At 47.0% G+C, this 18,785-nt stretch overlaps 1 protein-coding gene across 1 annotated transcript in view; it reads left to right on the top strand.

The window, feature by feature from the left end:
- Positions 1-18,785, top strand: part of LOC138582393 (keratin, type II cytoskeletal 80-like) — a 179,855-nt gene that overhangs the window by 55,641 nt on the left and 105,429 nt on the right. The gene's annotated exons all lie outside the window — the stretch shown is intronic.

The raw sequence follows: 18,785 nt of genomic DNA on the forward strand, positions 1-18,785 counted from the left end.
TAGCATGGGCTGAGCTCAAGCCTTACCTCTGGCAGAGGTGCTGGAGGATTCAGGCAGCAGCTATCAAAGTGCCAGGAAGTGGCTAGCTAAAGAAACTAAGGTGCAAACAAAGGGACGTAACATATAGTCATCATAGATGTGTTACTACCAGAAAGGTCACAGGTGAAAATTAGTGAGATCAGTTTAAAAATAAATATGAACACATTTTTGGAATGTACATAAAAATCAAAAGGCATACAAGTTGAACATTTAGATAACATATTCAAGAGCAATATCGATAAAAAACTGCCAAAATCTGAAAACAAGCTCATCAAAAGTAGAATGCATGAAAGCATCAACCAGAAGGCTGGGCTCCTCACCAAGGAAGGATGGGCTTTGTAAGGCAATAGCAAAAGCTACCTTCGGCATTGCTGTCAGGTTCCTGGGCGATAACGATCTTTCTTTCAAGCATTGCAATGATGTTCAATAAAATCCACTTCAAGTGCAAAGGTGATGGCAACACATGTACATAAGCGCCTGTAAAATGACTTTCCCACCAACCGGGGTTCTTTAGCTATTGCTGCTAAGGATCCTCCATTCTAAGAAATCTCTTTACAATCTGTAACCAGGAGACATGCCCAATGCAGCTCTTGTCCAGGACCAGAAGAGGCGATGCTAATGTCCTGCGCAAGCAGCAGTATTTTGAACCATGTGCTTCGAGACCAGGAGCTCTTCTGCTGCTCTCTGCAATGCAAATCCTTGTGTCCCCTCTCACCTTGAGGGATTAGGATCACAGCAAACAGGCTGTGCGCATCTGACTACAGGCATGCAGAACGTCCCGAACGGAAGCGAGAAGCTTTGCTTATGTAGCCCTTTAAATTAATGTTCACTTCATTTACAACACACACAGGCAACAGGATAGCCCTTCAGTGTGGCAGGAGTCGGGGTGTCACAAATATATCTTCGAGGTATGTTCCTCCAACATGTTCTAAAGATGGTGGCGTCTATCTTGGCATTTTGTAGGAAGAATTCATTCATGTGACTGTGGAAGCTTCAATTTCCACTGATACCAGTTGATCAAATGTGAATGCTCTTAAGCCCGGTGACCACTCAGTTTATAATTGAGCCATTACGGCATGTTTAGCGGGCCGTATGGCGTGGTAACGGCCCACTGGCAAAGCTAATAGGTTGGTGTATATCTAGTGCCTTTAACGAGGGTCGTGGCCAGTTACAACCAGGTATGGCCTGCTAAGCCCGCCAATATGTCTACTAGCACCATGTCTCAACACACCTAGTATGGACACGGCCGCTTACATTGTAAGGAAAAATTGCCTTTTTTTACAACACAAACTTACAATGAAGAGTGGAGCCACACAAATGACAAAAGGGTAGTTTTGGGGAACTGACCCTCCTTTATGATGGTAGACAGGATGCCAGAAGTGCCTGCAAAGAGACTGGCGAGAGTGGCGGCAGAGCTGTGGCAGGTAAGTGTGGACCATGTTAGGATGGATGGGGGTTCCCGGGGCGAGACACATTTGATGCACACGGCGAAGGCGAGACTCTGAGAAGCTAGTCAGGCTGCTGGGCATGCCGGTATGGACCTGTGGGTGATACTGAAGGTATGGACAATCTGATTAGCCCCCCAGCCTTAGCCAGGCCCTGATACAGAGTGGGAACACATACCTCTATAAAGCGCTCTAGAGTGACACCTCTACTCTCACCAGTTCCCACACAGCTAGAATGACAACTGAGGGGCTATCTATGAGAATCATTTCCTTAAGTGTGTAACTTTGTGTTGGGAGGATTAGAAGTCCCTGTAGTGCTGAGTCCGCTCACTCCTCAGTGGGCTGCGCACGCGCACCACATGAGGCAGCCAGTTTCCTTTGCTCACACAAATGTAATTCCTCCACCCTACAATTCTGGGGGTCAATAGCACACCCCTAGGAATGTGCTATTGTGGTGTGTGGGTACTGTGGTGTGAGGATGTGAGAAAGGGCAGTGCTCCAGGATGGATCACGGGGAGCTGTTCCTCGGGTATCTGAAATCCCTGATGCACATTTTTGTTTGGAATAAGGAATAAGGAGGGCCTATATCTACTTTGATTGATAATCATGGCTGCCACATTCATTGCGTGTGTTCTTCAAGCATTTCTACCGTTATATTCCATATTTTTTACACCTATTATCTATATTTTTCCAAGTGTTTCTTCTTCAAAAATGGAGTGACAACTAGAATATGTTTGCATATGATTTGTATATGTTCAAAGATATTTTCAAGCGTAAACTGCCACCTAGCCAGTAACTGCACTTTGAGATCAAGGGGAGTCACTAGCAAAGTGCTTTCCCTTGAGTGAGAGCGCGCCTTGAGCGAGAGCGTGCCTCTTTCTCTTACTGTAGTCTGGGTCCAGCCGCAACCTAAGAGTGGGGCTACCACCAAAAGACCTTATTAGCTAGTTTGTTTGTTACATCAGTAAAAATGCGGGCAGCTCAGCGGTTGCACTTTTAATGTTGACCTTTACTGACATAAAGACAGCATTAAAATGGTTTCTGAAACCACAGGTTGCGGTGTGGCTTGGCAGGGAGGTTAGCGTAGCTGCACAAATCTGCCCGCTCAATGAGGGTTGTTGGCTCACACTATAGCAGGGTCAATACGGAAGTGACAGCCATGGCCACTAAGAAAGCATTTATGTATAGGTTTACACCATAGTCTATGCGACAGAGTGCCATCTGCTGATGGCAGGATTGCCTGAACAATTTTTATTTTTAATAATAACATTATATGGGTAATTTTGTTTCTGAAAGTGAAATCTGCTAACCAGATCTCACTTGTATAAGTATCCATGCCAAAATATATAAGGTACCTTGCTGTGACCGTCTACTGACATCCCCATCAGCTGCCTTGCAGGGAAAGTAGGGCAGGTTTAACGGTCACATGTGCCTTCCGGATCACAACTGCCAAAAGGCAGGGGAGGCTTCTTAACTATCCATACCTCTGATTCATAATATTATAGTTGTGTACCTCGGCAGACTGGAGGCAGTTATTAATCTCTAAATATAAGTCATGTTTCGTCATGACATGGTGGCTACTAAGATTAAACAATTACACAGCCACAAGCATTGGATGCCATACTATATATAGACAGCTTGATGAGCAGTGACTCATGCCTGTGAGGGCCTGGAGTCTATTAGCTGTTTGACTTGAGTGGATCCGCAACAAACATTTTCTGTCAGGCCCAGGAAGCTGCTCTTTAATTTGGGTTAAATACAGTTCTGTCATGACAATTGCCATCTTCCACCAGGGCGCTGATAACTGGAGACCTTTTGAAGTAGGCGGATAGAGTAAGGGGCAGAGTTAGAGAACCCCAGAGGAGAGGTTGAGACCACAGAGGCGTCTCACCATCTTGCTTTTAACTATGGCTCCAAAATTCCTGCCCCTTCCTCAAGACCAGGCACACTCAGTAAGGCATCAGCCGGCAAAGGACGCTTGTTACAACAGCATGGATTTGACCTTTGACAACAGGCTCCCTCAGGAGAAAACCACTGTATTGTTGTTCGTATCTAAAAGTTATTGAGGTGATTCATTTTTGGAACACTTTTGAAGAAGAAATCACTGAAACTTGATTGGGAGTACAGTCTCCAGTCCTCTGTCGGAGAAGTGAAAACAGACGCTCCAAGGACGAGAAAAGGGCTTCTCCGTAACCTTCCCAAGGGCCTATTTAGATAACCTGCTGGCTGGACAAGGCCTACTGCAACTAAAATACTTGTATGCAGGACCTGGCTCATTGAAGGTGTGACAACTCGGTAAGTGCTCTCTGCAAACCGTCCTGGTTGGGAAGGGCAGAAGAAGGGGCTCACATTGCCACTGAGACCCTGGATTGGGCCTCCCAGCAACTACAGAACCAAGGAAGCGACCCCTGACTCTCTCTGCATTTCCGAACCACCGCAGGAACGGTTTGGGGACCTTCGATGCCATCCAAGCGTCTGCAAGGGAACTGCCAAAGTTACCCTTGACCTCGAGTCCCAACCGCCTCCGTATCTCCAAGGTTAGCCCAATGCCGAAACGCTGCCATCTCCTCATTTTAGATCAGCTCAGTCTTCTGGCGTCCTCAAATCGACACTACCTGTCTTGTTAGCAGCTTCTTCGAGTGCCCAGCTGTTGCCCCTGCAGTACCCTGACGCTGAGTTGAGCCATTCAAGCCTGCTTTGTGCTGAAGGCAAGTCTCTGTTTCCACCTATCCGAGGCCGCCCAGAATCCAGGGCTGCTGACCTGACATTGCCTGCCGCTTCCTAGCATCTGCGAGCTGCAAGTCATTGATGTTGCCAAACTGGACACTGTCGCTGAACCCAGTCGCAGCCGTTCCCCGACTCGACCCTGGCTTGCGTCTAAAAGCACCCCGGCACCCAGTTTGGCACAGAAAAACCTGCGCGATGAGAACTAAAATGTCTTTGAAGTGACCTTGTCCCCCTGGTACACTTTAAAGTATAATTAAAGGACCCTGATCATGTTTAAGCTCCCTTCTCAAACTTTCGAAAGACCTATTCCTAAATTTGGACATTTTGCTTCTGAAATCTTGGCCTGAGCACCCCTGTCTAACAAGCCAGAGTGGCCATTTATTCTAAAGTCTGCTTTCTCTGTGTTTTCCCCGACACAGGTGGGCCAGTGGTGTTTGTATTAGTTGTGTGCCTTTTTCTTAGTGTAATTAGGTACCACAGTACTATTGTTGTTTGGGTTGCTTCTGTACCAACCCTCACTCCTCTTGAAGAGTACAGTCCGCCCTTGGCCTGTGCTACTCTAGGCGGCATAGAAGGTACGCGTGTCGAGCTGTGCCTGTTTCACCTTCATGATTGGGATCACTGCTGGCTTAGCAGGATTGTGGGGATGGGTAGGCCTGTTAGCCACTACTCATGCAGAGCAGCAGTGATTTCCTCACAGTCTATTCAGTGCAGGGGATCTAGTGAATTGTTTTACTTAATTATGCTGTTCTCAAATGGAGATTTGTTATGTCACTGAAAACATGAGACTCTGGTTCTAAAAGAAATAGTGGTCCCACAACCCACCCGTGGCCAAAAAGGAGTGCATTCATGCAATTTAATCTGTGGAACAGAGAACAATACGGATGGAATTCCTAGAATAAGGCATAGCAGAGGGAAGCGAGACGCCTGGGGGAAATGATACCGTGGACAGAGGGGGCAGGCACTAGTGGCAGTGCGAGGGCGAGGCAGGCCTCACACATGAGAGCACAAAAGAGCAGGATGGGCGGTCACAACAGGACAGGGGTTAAGGGGGGAAACGATTGGGCAAGCTAGAGTGAGACATCTATGGAGCCAGCTATGAAGGCTACAGATAGGAGTGGAAACAAAAATAGAGAACAAGAGAAAAAGAGAAAAAAATGGAGTAAGGGGATGCAAGAATAGAAGACGAGAGCAAGGGGAGGGTCCCTGCCATCTCAGGGAGGTTGGCATGCAGTCTTTGAGAAGCGCTTTGAGGTCTGGGGAAACAAGGAGAGAAAGATGCATCAGGGCAGAGTTAGACAATGGAGGAGAGATACACTCGATGGTAACAGGAGTCAGAAACATGAAAATCTTGTATGCAAAAGCGGGTCAACTTGCTCCCGCGTTCTAGAAGGTGTGGAAGTCCGAGCAGAACATGTTTATGGAAATTCACTGGGTAGATTCTCACCACAGTGGCACAACCACACACGGATTCAGCACGGGTATATAGCGCGGGTATATAGTGTTTCTGCATAATAGCGGTTGCATCAGAATTGCTATGCTGAATCACTGTATGTCTGTGGCAACTCTGTCACGCGTGGAAGTGCTGTCCAACTGCGCAAATTCCGTATCTTCCCTCAATGGCCGCCTTCGACATTGCTTTTCATATGGTGGTGGAGAATTGGCGGCTCTAATGAATCTGCTTCCACTCTTGCGTGTTCTGGATCAAAGCCCACAAGGTTCATTCCATTTTGAGCTGCATGCTGATTGGCCAGCCCCCATGGCTCAACCATCCCCAGGAGTGCCGCCATGGATTGGGCAACTAGTAGCTGGATTCGAGAGGAAGGATCGGGCGTGGAGCTACAGTCGTTCTCAAGTATCTTCTGCGCGACGGCAGAGAGAGGGGATTGGGGTCCCTTTGGCCTTTTTCTGGCTGGCCTTCAATGGTTCATGTCCTCATTGTTTGTGGGTAACTTCCTCCTAATCTGATGTGGATTTCTTTAGGCACTGGAAGCTGGACCACAGGGCATTGCGGGGTCAGCTCCTCGTATGCTGTTGTGGCATAAGATGGCACTGGGTTGTCTTCCACATCATTGCACTCCTCGATGTTGCCTTCTGCTTCCGTGTCCGGCATGCCACCTGATAGAGGGAGCAGAATGTTAGTCTGTCCACGTGTGCATTGCAGGAATCGCACTATTTATTTATAGAAGGGACAGTCACCCCTGAAGCGGGATCAAGGTGCTCAAGAATGAAGCTCCGAGACCTGGTGACTTCAAAGTCATGTGCCACTTAACATCGTGGCTATTGATCGGATAGTAAGCATTTTCGTTGATATCAACACTTGGGCAGATTAGTGCAGTTTCAAAGGCAGGGCCTTCCTTTCAACGGCAGCCATGGTGGAGATAGCACGCCCGCTGACTCCACCTCAACCGTATTTAGCAGCAGAAAAAAAAAAGATGAAGAGGAACATAGGATCCATATAAGCGTGTGAGATGTGCATGCATTTAACAAGTAGTCAGGCCCATTCTTCCGAAAACTCTGTAAGCAAAACATGACGTCTTGGTTCTGATACGATCTGCAACTTGGAGTCTATGTAAATTCACAGCGCAGGTAAAATGTCGGCTTTTAAGCAATGTTCTGGTGTCCAGATTTTCAACGCGTTGGATATTTTGGGGAGGCCCAGATAAACCGCATTACAATAGACTGGTCTAACGGAAATAAGGGGTGGTGTGGAAGTACTTGTGTTGGATGCCAACAAGCAGAAGCACAGCTTTTAGAGCATGGAGGTAGGAGGTGCAGTTTTTTGTAGTATTCTGTACCTGCAGCTCCAGGGATGACCCAGCATCATCGCCCACTTCTAGGTCCCAGACCCAGGCAGAAGTAAACGTTTTTAAAAAAAGGTTGTTGTGACAAATCAACTTCCGGGGCACCAGTGGTCCAGGGATGAATATCAGTTTCTAAACCATCAATCAGCGCCACACCTCTAGTACAACGGAAGGGACCCAAACAGATTGGAAACAAGAGCAAACTAATAACCTCCTTGTCCAATTTTGGTAACGTGGACCGGAAGGCAGGCTTATCTCCGCAAGTTCGTGGATCGTGGTTAGTTGCAACACAGCAGAAACACAATTATTTCCCAATGAAAAAAGGGACTGTCCAGTCAAGGTTGTATAACAGATCTACTTTATTATTATTCAACAGACAGTTCTAGCACACTACAAAATACAACCCACCCTGTAAAGGAATTAAGAGGACAGATAGTTTCAACAAGGAGAAGGGATGCAGCGAGAAGAGACTTTCTATCTCCATCAATCCACATACTCGTAACTTCTGATTGGGGCCCCCCTCTGGGGAGGACTACTGTAAACATGCAGTCCCAGACATGACACTTCACTGCCCTTGATACCACGGGGCGGGAGCTGGCTTCAGGTTGACACACTGCATGGCTGCAGGGGTTTCCTGTCTCCTTTGTTTTAGCCTCTGCTGCCAGGCCCCATGTGAGCCTGTTTGAAATATATTCTATTAGTATGGTAATTATGTTAATTGCTGCCACCATCTGCAGAGGGTAAACACCTGGACAGGACGGATCCATGGAGCCTTTCATGGTTCATTCGGCTGGCCATTGCAGGAGGAAGGTTTTGGCCTTCCCCCTCTGAGTTGCATGGTGCACTCCACTTGTCAGATTCCAACTAGATATGACAGAGAGGATTGCGCCTGTAAGCTATGTCCACCCAGAGTACACAGGTCTATGTGTATGTTGTGCGGTGAGCATAGGAAAATCTGTACGGATTAGCCCCACACATTTTTCAGAGGTTGATCTACCATCATTCAATATCATATAAAATTTCAAAAAAGCCCAGGCGAGCAAACACCTACCATACAGATGGTCGAATTCCTCACTTGCCCCCCAGTGTCAACATGTGAACCACCACCCTACTGAGGGTCTGGCTCGTCAACAAGGCAAAAGTACCAGCCGATGCCATCTGCATTTCTATGCTCTGAGCCTGGCTTGTGCTGGGTGTCCATATCTAATCCCTGTAGGGTTATGGCCCAACGCAGAAGCTTAGGGTTGTCCCCTTGCATGGCTATTAACCATCGAAGAGGCCAGTGGTCTGTCTGGATCGTAAAGTGCAACCCACAGATATAGGGTTTCAGGTTCTTTATGGCACACACGACCGCATAAGCCTTTTTTTAAATGACAGCCCAGTTCCTTTCCCTTTTTGTCAATCTCCTGCTAATAAAGGCAACAGGTTGCTCTACCCTTTGAGAGTTCAGCTCCGCTAACACTGCTCCAATCCCACAATCAGAGGCGTCTGTCTGGACTATGAACTCCTGACCATAGTCTCGCATTTTCAGAACTGGGGCCCTGCTCAATACATCCTTTAAATCTTGAAAGGAGGTTTAACAGGGGGATCCAAGTTACCTTCTTCGGCATCTTCTTGGAAGTTACATCATTCAAGGGAATGGCATGGTCTATACCCCTTGATGAACGACCTGTAGTACCCGGTGAGACCTAGAAAGGTTCTCACCTGCATCTGTGTGGTGGTGATGTCCCACTCCTTCACAACCTGTACCTTTGCTTCGAGAGGTCGTTTCTTACCTCCACCAACCAGGTGTCCTAGGTAAGTCATGGTGCCCTGCGCTATCTGGAACTTTGTGGCCTTGATAGACCTGCATTTTGCAACGCCTGAAGCACTTGTTTCAGGTGGGATAGGTGATCCTCCCAGGTGTGGCTGAACACAGCAATGTCATCTAAATAGGCAACACTGAAGTTTTACAGTCCAGACAAAACCTGGTTAAATATCCGGTGAAAAGTGGCTGGGGCATTCTTCAATCTGAAGGGCATCACTAATAATGTCCTTCTGGGGTTGAGAATGCTGACCTCTCTCTTGTTCTATCTGTCAAGCTGACCTGCCAATACCCTGTTGTGAGACCAAAGGTACTCAAGTACTTGGCAGCTTGTCAATGAGCTCATCTTGACGAGGAATGGGGTGAGCGTCTGTCTTTGTGATGGAATTGAGCCCCTTGTAGTCCACACAAAAGCGGACCCACCACTGGTCTTTTTAGGGACCACTACCACTGGGCTAGCCCAGGGGCTGTGGGATGGCTCTATCACTCCTAGGGACAGCATCTCGGAAGCTTCCTCCTTGATGGTGTCCCTGACCTTATTGGACATGCAGTGAATCCAACTCTTCACCGGCTTACTATCTCCAGTGTCCACATCATGGGTGCACCAATGTGTGCAACCTGGAGTAATAGAAAACAGACCGGCAAACTTTCCCAGTAAATAGCGTCAGTCTGTCAGTTGCTGTTCTGACAGGTCAGTTGGATGGTTGACACCTTCAACTATCCCATCGCTGGCTTCAGTGTGCAGGAGGTCTGGGAGGGGATTGGCTTCCTCCTTAGTCTCTCCGTCAGGAACTAATGCCATCACCAATTCATCCCGGCTATAATGGGGTTTCAGCCAGTTGACGTAAAAGACCCTGCACATCTGTTTAGGTCCTTTCACGTCACTGAGATAATTCACCTCACTGACTTTTCCACCACACAGTACGGCCCAGTCCATTTGTCCTGAAAGACACTGGGCTTGACAGGCTCCATAATTCACACCCACTTGCCTAGATAATATACTGTCACTGTGGCCTGCTGGTCGTGCCAGTGCTTCATCTGCTCCTGACTGGCCTTTAGGTTTCTTGTTGGCTGTTCCATGTACTTTGGTATTCTAGACCCAAGGCTTAGTGCATAGCCCAACACATCTCATGTGGGGGACGAGGGTTTGCCCTCCCATCTCTCATACACTAGGCTCTGGGGACCCCAGACAGGGTATCCAAACAGAAGGTCAAAGGGGCTAAACCCTACTCCGTTCTGTGGCACCTCCCTGTAGGCGAACAGAAGGCATGGCAGGAGTATATCCCATTTTCTCCTCAGTTGCTCTTCCAAGCCATCTATCATGCCTTTCAGGGTCTTGTTGAAGTGCTCAACAAGCCCATTTGCTTGTGGGTGGAAGGATGTAGAGAACCGGTAGGTGACTCCACACTCTGAAAGTGCAAACCCATGAGGAACCCCTACAAGTTAGACTTCAAAGGAGTGAAAAGATCTGATAGGTTGGAGAGTATTCCAGCCTTTTGCCCAGATTCTAGCTCACCAGAGGTGGTCAAGTTGATGGGTGGACAGGAGGCAGAAGGCTGCAACTGATGAAGCGGAACTGGCACTTCTGGCATCTGCCACTCTTCAGACATCACCTAGTATGGAAACCAGCACTGATTCAGTTCCTCGGCCTGGGCGTGAACCTTCCTGGACAGCACCACACACTGGGACTTCACCAGGGGCTGGAGCCTCACCATGACCGTTCTCTGTAATAGTTTGGCCAGGAAGGGGATTTGGGGAATAGTATGGAAGTCATTTCTATCAAGTGAGGTCTCCTTTATGAGTGGAATAATCACTCCCTTTTCCTATAACAGTGATGGGTAGACCACTAGCTTTGGTTCTTCAGAGATGCTATGGGGGATATTTTTAAAAGTTTTGAAAAACAGGGGCTCCCAGGGACACCATTTGGGTTGCTGGTTCCCATAATCTAATCAAATGATGGGCCTGCAAGAAGTTGAATTCCAGTTAAGAGCCGGTAACTAGAGTCCTCAAAACTGGTTCTAGGAGCTGTAAAAGTTCCTGTAGGTGAGATACTAATATATAGCTTCTGGCATAACTAGAGACCATTCCTAAGAGGTGATACTGGCCATGGGATGGGGAGGTTCGCAACATGGTGTGACCGACAAGGGGTATTAGAGGTCCAATATTTATCAATGGATCATTTGAGAATATCAGTCCAAGGTTTATCTTGATCTCTGGGTTTAATCTGTAGTCTTTTGGAATATTCAAAAGAAGGGCAAGATACCCAGCAGACTATGGGTGGCAGAGTTGTCTGTGAGTTCCAGACCATAATGAAAATCCCTATGAACAATACGTTTAGAGGCGTGGCTAGTCAGCCAGATTAGCAGGTCCAATTCCGTGTATGGACATTGGCTGACATGCATGTGTAGTGCAGACGCAATCAGTGGTCGAAGTGGGTGGGAGCGGTTGGTAGCGGTGCTCCACTACTTTTTACAGTTTATTTATTTATTTTTGCATTTATTACAGTGCACATACTCCTTGGGTATCTACGCTCTAGTTACATTGAGGAGAGGAAAGGGGGAGGGGGATAAAATGGGGAGGGCAAGGGTGAGATGTATAGAAGGAGAGCAGAGGAAGAGGGGGGTCGAGTCTAGAGGGGTGCCGCTTGGGGAGGGCAGTAGGCTTTGGAGTTTCTTTGTATCAGGAAAGCATTGAGTCTGACGAAGGTGCTGTATTAGGTGAACAGCCGTTCCTAGACTTTTATTTGAACAAGAAACCGTTCCGGAATGGTTTCGTTTTAAAGTAAAAGTGTAGGAAGAAGTTGAAACTTGCACTTCAGTGCAGTGCACTGCACATTCCCTTTAACAGCAGGTGCCTCTGTTTGGGGGTTTGTATTGTGCATGAGAGGGGGCGTGGTAATGGGGTTTGTAGGGAGCGGGGGCAGGCCAGCAGGGAACATAGTTCCACTACTTCTTTTCGCACACTTCGACCACTGGGTGCAATCGTGCTCACCATCACCTGCGGCCCCTGGCCTCCAGCTGCTTCAAGGCCCGGTGGTGTCCCGGGCCTAAGTCTGTAGGCTGTGCCCCATTCCGACCCCGTGAGCTGTGTCCCATGTCTGGGGCTGTAAGCCACATCCCCTGGCAAAGCCTGCCTGGTAGCTCTTGCTCCCGAGCCTGCCTGCTGTCCCCTAGCTCCAAGCCAGTGTGTGCCTGTCCCCACCTGTGTCTGGGGTTATGTACTCGACTCCTGGTACTGTCTGCCTTTCCATTCCAGTGATGGGGGCGCCATCTCTCAAGCTTTGTGTTAGAACTTGCATGCTGGTGCCCTTAAGGTGAACTGTTCGTTCGGTGTTCGGCCTTATGGTACACCCCAGTCCTAGCAACCTGCTTTCTATTTCTTTTTGTGCGCGCACTTCATTTACTTTCCTGGCATTTTTGCCCTCCTTGCCTGTGTTTTTCCCTTTTCCTGACCGTGCATGGCTTGAGCTGCCGAAAGTAATTCATGATTCATTCATTCATTCATTCATTCATTCATTCATTCATTCATTCGTTCCTTCATTCCTTCATATTTTGCTGGGCCCCTTGCCTTAGTCAAAACTGTTACCATAGGTTGGATGCATTTCAAGAGTCGCAGGTCTTGCGGGAATGCCAAGGGTAGGACATTCATCAGGCCTATACACTTCCATATTGGCAAAGGATTTCCCGGGACTGCCCTTCGCCCTTGCCTTTGGTTAGACTTCAAGGGAAAAGACTTATTCCAGGGCCAGAGCAGAATGGGGGAGAGTGTCCCTATTCTGCAGGCAGGCGACTCATTATAAGACTCATTCTTCCATACCTGAGAGGGGGATAGGGGTCCCACTCACCTCCATGAAATGCCCTTGAGCCCTGCCGCTTTAAGGGCACACTCCATAGCCCCCCATCCCTTGTAACCTTTGGTAGGTTGCCATCCTATTGGAGTGCACGAATCAGGAGCACATGGCCATTCATCCTTGAGCCACTGGGAGTTTGAAGGGGGCTGCCTAGCGACAGGCTTTATATAGCAAAGCCTTCCAGGTTTCGCACTGGAGCGGTAACTTTGCAATGCAGGTGCCTGTCCTTTCCTCTCTGATTCGCTCTTCGGCTTCTCACTGTTGTTAGATTGCAATACAGTAGGAGGGCCCTACATCAGTGTACACACTTTGGGTACTTCTGGGAGCAGAGATCCTGTTGTGCAGGTTCACGTCTTGCCTGGAACCAGGAGAAACAGGGTGGACATCGTTGGCTTAAACATTAGGATATCAGAACCAGACCGAATTGACCATCTCCCTTGAAATTCTCATGTGCTTTGGTAATGCCAGAGCAGGAAGCCTCCATGGACAATGCCGCTTGTGTGCCTCATGCCACCATGGGTTTTCTTTGTTAGAAGGGCTTTGTCGGGAAGACTCATGGGTGGCATTTTACAAGGCTGCCACTTTCCTTGCCCTCAGGTCAGAGCCCTGAAGAAGCGGAGCAGGCCGCAGAGGGGAAAGCACATCCAAATGCCGCACCTGCAAGATGCTCTATCTAATTATGTGTCAGAGTCAGAACACATTGATCCAGAAAGCAGGGAGAGGGGGGGAAGAGTGCGAGCCTAGGAGAAACTCATGGGCGAGAAGAGGCGGGGAGGCAAACATCAGGGGGAGAAAGGAAGAGATCCCAGGGAGGCTTCTTTCCAGGCTTGCATAACTCGCATTCTAGTAGCCATAACAGGTCTACATGAGCATCGCATGGAACAATAACACATAGATCAAGTGTCCTCTTAAGTTAGGGGCCTAGCCCAGCCATCCTAATGCATAGGAGAAGTCTTCCAGTACCCATACTCTTGTTGGACTAGGACCAGTGGGTGCGATTGGGCGGCCTCCAGCTAAGGTGCACAGGATTCTACGAGAATGGGGGATTTTAGGGGTTCTCTGAATCCCAGAGCTTCTTCCCCAATCTCAGGAAAAGCATTCGGAATCTTTGGTGGTGGGGAGGGGGGGAACCATCTTTGGTTTGAAAGTGCAGAGTAGACCTGCGGTTGCAGAGCTGAGATTCCTGGTGCATGCGTCCAGTTGGCTAGATCGGAATCGTACAAAAATGTCGGTCTGGGAACTGCGACGGCCGAAAATGGCGACTTTATTTTCTTCTTTTTAACCCCTCCCTTACACCATATATATATGTGGGGGGGGGGGTTAAGTGTATAATATTAATATCAGGGGCGATTGCGGGGGTCTCCCCCTGCATATATATTTGGTGTAAAGGGTTAAAAAAAAGGTCGGCATTTTCGGCCGTCGCAGTGATCACATAGATCCGCTAGATCTAGCAGATGTTTAGCCCGGGTACTGCAATAATTCTGATGCATGTGCACAGAGTGTTCATGCCCCTTATGCCGCCCTGCTCTGCTATTTGATGTCTAGCAGTGGGGCACACCGTGGATATTCTACCAGGCAGAGCATATAGCTGGTCTCACACGTGCACAATCTTCTCTGGGAGCAGGAATATGTGTTCTGCTGCCGGTGCCACTCTGTAGCGGCCTGGAGGAAAATAACAAGGAAGTCAAGTGCCTAGTTTAGTCGGAAATGATGGGGTGGTTTACCGGAACCTATAAGAAGACAGAACGATTGCTAGAATGCAGAATGAGTTTTATTCGCACCCCAGTGGGGGGGATGAAGGGGCATGGGAGTTCAAGCGGCATTCCAGCCCATCAAGGTGCTCAGAATGTCCGTTATCCCTTGACCACGGCAGCCATCTTGTTGTGCGGTTTTTTTAAAGTTGAGAAATGGCAACCACGCTATTTTCCAACTTTAAAAAAACGACTATAGTCACTCCAGTTAGCAATGATTCGGGGCTCATGTTAAAGCCGTCACTTTACTCAGGCTTGTAACTCGTTCCTGGGGCGTTACCTGCATGTCAGGGTTTATTGCCGAAATACAATTTTTAGAATAAAAAGGAATCGCCCATCAAATCATAAACCTGTCTTCAACAACAAAGGGAGAAATCAGTTCAAACGCTAGTGTGGGTAGACAGCCCAGTAAGGCAGCATGCTTGCTAGAGCTGAGGAGATGGAGGCGAAGAGAAGCACACGTCTGGAAGAAGGTAAAGTGGCAAACAAGTTGAGGCAGATGACCAAGGACTGCGCCGCCGAGATCAATGGGTGGCTAACTTGCTGACCAGAAGCTTATACTTCCATAGGATAGAGCGCTCACGGCCAGAGGAGCAAGTATTGACTGTTCCACGTTGTAGTGGCGTCATGCTTATGTAGAATGCATGCAAGTGAGGGTCATATCGCATGGATGTTGTGCAATGTGACAACTGAGCCTCGCTGCAGCACCTTTTCACCCTCGGCTCCCACATGTTAGCGGGAGCAAGCTTTGAACCCCGCCTGGATTGCTTCCAACCAGAGTGTGCCAACCCCTGCCTGATGAGGAAAGGACCACAAGGGACCCTGCACTGAGAGGGAGACTGAAAGCTTGGCCGCCATTAAATAGGGCGTGCAGTGGCATCACCCCTATGCCCACAAGGCTCACAAGATTCCATGCACTCAGGGCTGGAATGCCTTCAGGGAACCCTAGACACTTCCTGGTGGGCCTCTGCATCATGAGCCTCTTTTGTATGGTTACCTACTTTATTTCCATATTTTCTTATGGGAAAGGGCTTTCAAGATGTGTAATATGGGACCACTTTGAACATTATTTCCAGGGTCCCTTTAGCTTCCCAGCCCATCCCTGCATGCACTGAAAGATTTACTGCTATGGATTGGACATAAGGCGTAACAGGCAGCCTTCCAATGTCTGTACTAATTGTTTACCCCTAAGTCCTGTGTGTGCACCCTTAGATGCCATCACAATTCTGAAAGAATGGGTGACTTATTGATTGCTGATCTAACAGATTGTTAAAAGAGCTCCTTCTTCATGTGCTAGCAAGCCACCGCCTCAGCGCCAGCGTGCTGCCAGCTGAACGGGGCAAGGCAGCTCGTGGCTGCCACCTAAAGCTGTGGTGAGAGTCACTATTTGGTGATCTCACCATACATGGGCAGTGGCACCACAAAATCAGACTTATGCCGAGGCAGCATTCATCCCACGCCACTTGCTCTAACAAGAAGAGAGAGCCTGTATGCCAACCCAGCTTTGGGGCACAATACCCCTCAGTGCCCCCTTGCCAGTGACCTGCACCGGGGGTAGTTAGTCAGATGTTGAAGAAGGTCACAGTAGTGCATGTCCATGAAGCTTGTAGTTGCTTCACTTGATTTGGTGCAGTTACAGTGAGAACAAATCCACCCGTGCACTTGGACTGAGACTCCTCCCATTCCCTACCTCCCTCCCTCCACCCTCCAATGCCCTGCAGAGATCAGAATCTGCTCTTTACTTACACAAAGGAACCTTTGATTGGCCTCCTTGTGTGAATATGCAGTGCTTTGTAAATTGTTTCCAACGGTGATTCACTGTTGCACAGAGGCACCTTTGCAAAGGCTTGATTGCTGTCCAGAATCACTTGTTTCATTCTCACTAACATTGCCTTACCTGTTGCATCCATGAGAGCATGCGTGTGCTATAATGAATGCTGTTGATATCTGTAGAGACAAAAGATCCCTTGATGTCAATAGAATACAACACGATACGCGATCTGAATGACACCTGGCCTAGTAAAATCGTTGTCTGTCTTGCCTTTGTTCCACCTCCCTTGCCTCGTCGTGCCTTGAAACACTTGTGTATAGGCGCTTTATAAATGCCATATCATATCATATCATATCATATCATAACACAGAAACATACAACACAGAAACCTAAACTTGCTAACATCAGTTAACTTGTACAATCCCAGTTGCGCCTCTCCAATAGATAAGCATTCAGCTTTAGTTGGTGACGGCCATAATAATAATTTTCACACTTATGGATGAAGAGAGTTGAATGTGTTTTTAATACACAGAAGGTTTTCAGGTACTCTCTACGCGTGTTTTACCCTTTTTGAGGAAAAGGGATCATCAGGAGAGTTTCAATTCTTGGTGATATTGATCAAACTAGATATTTTAGTAGTGTCCTTTTCATTTTCTTGAAAGGGATAGATAGTGAACTGCGGGATCCAGTATTAGATTTTCACTGGCCTTAAATTCAAAGAGGTAGTAAGTAAAGATGACTGTGGACAGGAGAAAGATGCGCTTGTCCCCTCCTTGGAGAATCCGGTGTTGCACTACAAAAATATCTAGTTTGATCTATATTACCAAGAATTGAAACTCTCCTGATGATCCCTTTTTCTCAAAAAGGGTGAAACACGTGTAGAGAGTACCTGAAAACCTGTCTAATAAAAACACGTTCAACTCTCTTCATCCCTATGCGTGGAAATTATTATAAAGCTGAATGCTTATCTATTGGAGTGGCGCAACTGGGATTGTACAAGTTACCTGAATCTATAAATTCTTATCTCTGGTAATCAAGATAATATTACAGTCCTAAGAGCTGACAACCAAACCTTTAATCCTCTTAATAAATAGAGACTCAGTTTGCCCAAAGAACAAAGTCCTCATTAACTAATCAGTTAATCGCCAATCGCCATTCACGATTTTTAAACTAGCTAACATGTTTCCCTCACCTCTAACCTGCCTCTGTCCCTCACTTCCTCAGCCTCCACTTTAGCACTTCACCCATCATGGTCACATCCTGGGCAGAGCTGTCCGTATCGCCAACCTGCACTTAAAAATGTCCAATGTTCATTGCCCTTAATCTATGTGTGTCTACTTATGCGTTGTCCCCGGTGACTGTTCCATTTACTCCCCTCCACAACCTGGTCAGAATCTCCCTCAAACTCATCCCATTGTAAGAAGATCACCACTTCCTGTGAAATCTGATTTCTTATCTAGTGTACGTTCTTCTGTGATAAAATGAGCCTTGTTCCACCAGTATATAAATTAAATAATTAAAAATATTGAACAATCATAATCAAAATATTGCTTAAACCACAAGTGTGTAAACACTCTGAACACCTCCATAGAGTTTTTATTCAAGAAGATTGGGTGTGCAAACTGAGTAAGCACATTCTATTATATCGGTGCTACTAAATACTGTTGTGTTCTACTCTATATACCCATAAGTGGCATAAGAACCTGACAACTACAATCCCCAACCTAACTTGTGAACTATGAACTATGTTTTTTAGCAATATACACATACTCCAAGATGCAAATTCTATACATAGAAACGTTCTTAGAATAGACTGCAGAGTTCCTTATCCCAACGTGTTTGGTCCTACTACAACAACGGGGGGCCTTCTTAAGGTGAAGGAAAATGTTTGAATGTAAAGGTCAGTGTGTTTCATCTATAAGAAATACAGAGGGCACTTTGAGATCAGAATGAGTATTCAGACAGAGGTTAACGTGTTGTATATCTAATGAAAAAAGAATGAAAAAAGGTGTGTGAGACTCAGTACCGTCTCCACTCTTTGGTGAAAGAAAGGGAACATTGGAAGACTTAATTATCGGTGCCCTTAAACCTTGCAGATCCTAAGAGATAAACCAACGAAGAGAGCAAAAAGGTTGCTAAATAACGTAATTAGTAAAAAGGAAATGTCATTCAAAAAGAGGGAACCACAATGACACACTTCACTAACCTCATATTTTGAGTTGATGAATAAGCCTCATTGCGTAGTAACCATTTTCGCAGAAGGCAATCGGTATACTATGTCCCTATCCCTTATGTATATTTGGGCATATATATCAAGAATCTTCCTCGGTTTATAGTCATTCCATCGAATTATTACCATTGACGGACCATTCCATCGAAAAGAATGTATCAAAAGAAATTGCATCGAATGCATTTTTTTTATGGGGGGTTCCCCCCAACCCCCTTTTTTACCCTTTAAAACCCATTACAATTAAACTAAACCCTTTACCTTAAAAAAACATGCATTCAATGCTTTTTTTACGATGCAATTTTTTAGATGGAAAGGCATTCAATGGTATTGCTTTCGATGCAATGATCAGATACCATCTTCCTCC

The sequence above is a fragment of the Ambystoma mexicanum genome, chromosome 3q, assembly GCF_040938575.1.
Source record: "Ambystoma mexicanum isolate Mex_15411 chromosome 3q, UKY_AmexF1_1, whole genome shotgun sequence".
Classification (NCBI taxonomy): Eukaryota; Metazoa; Chordata; class Amphibia; order Caudata; family Ambystomatidae; genus Ambystoma; species Ambystoma mexicanum.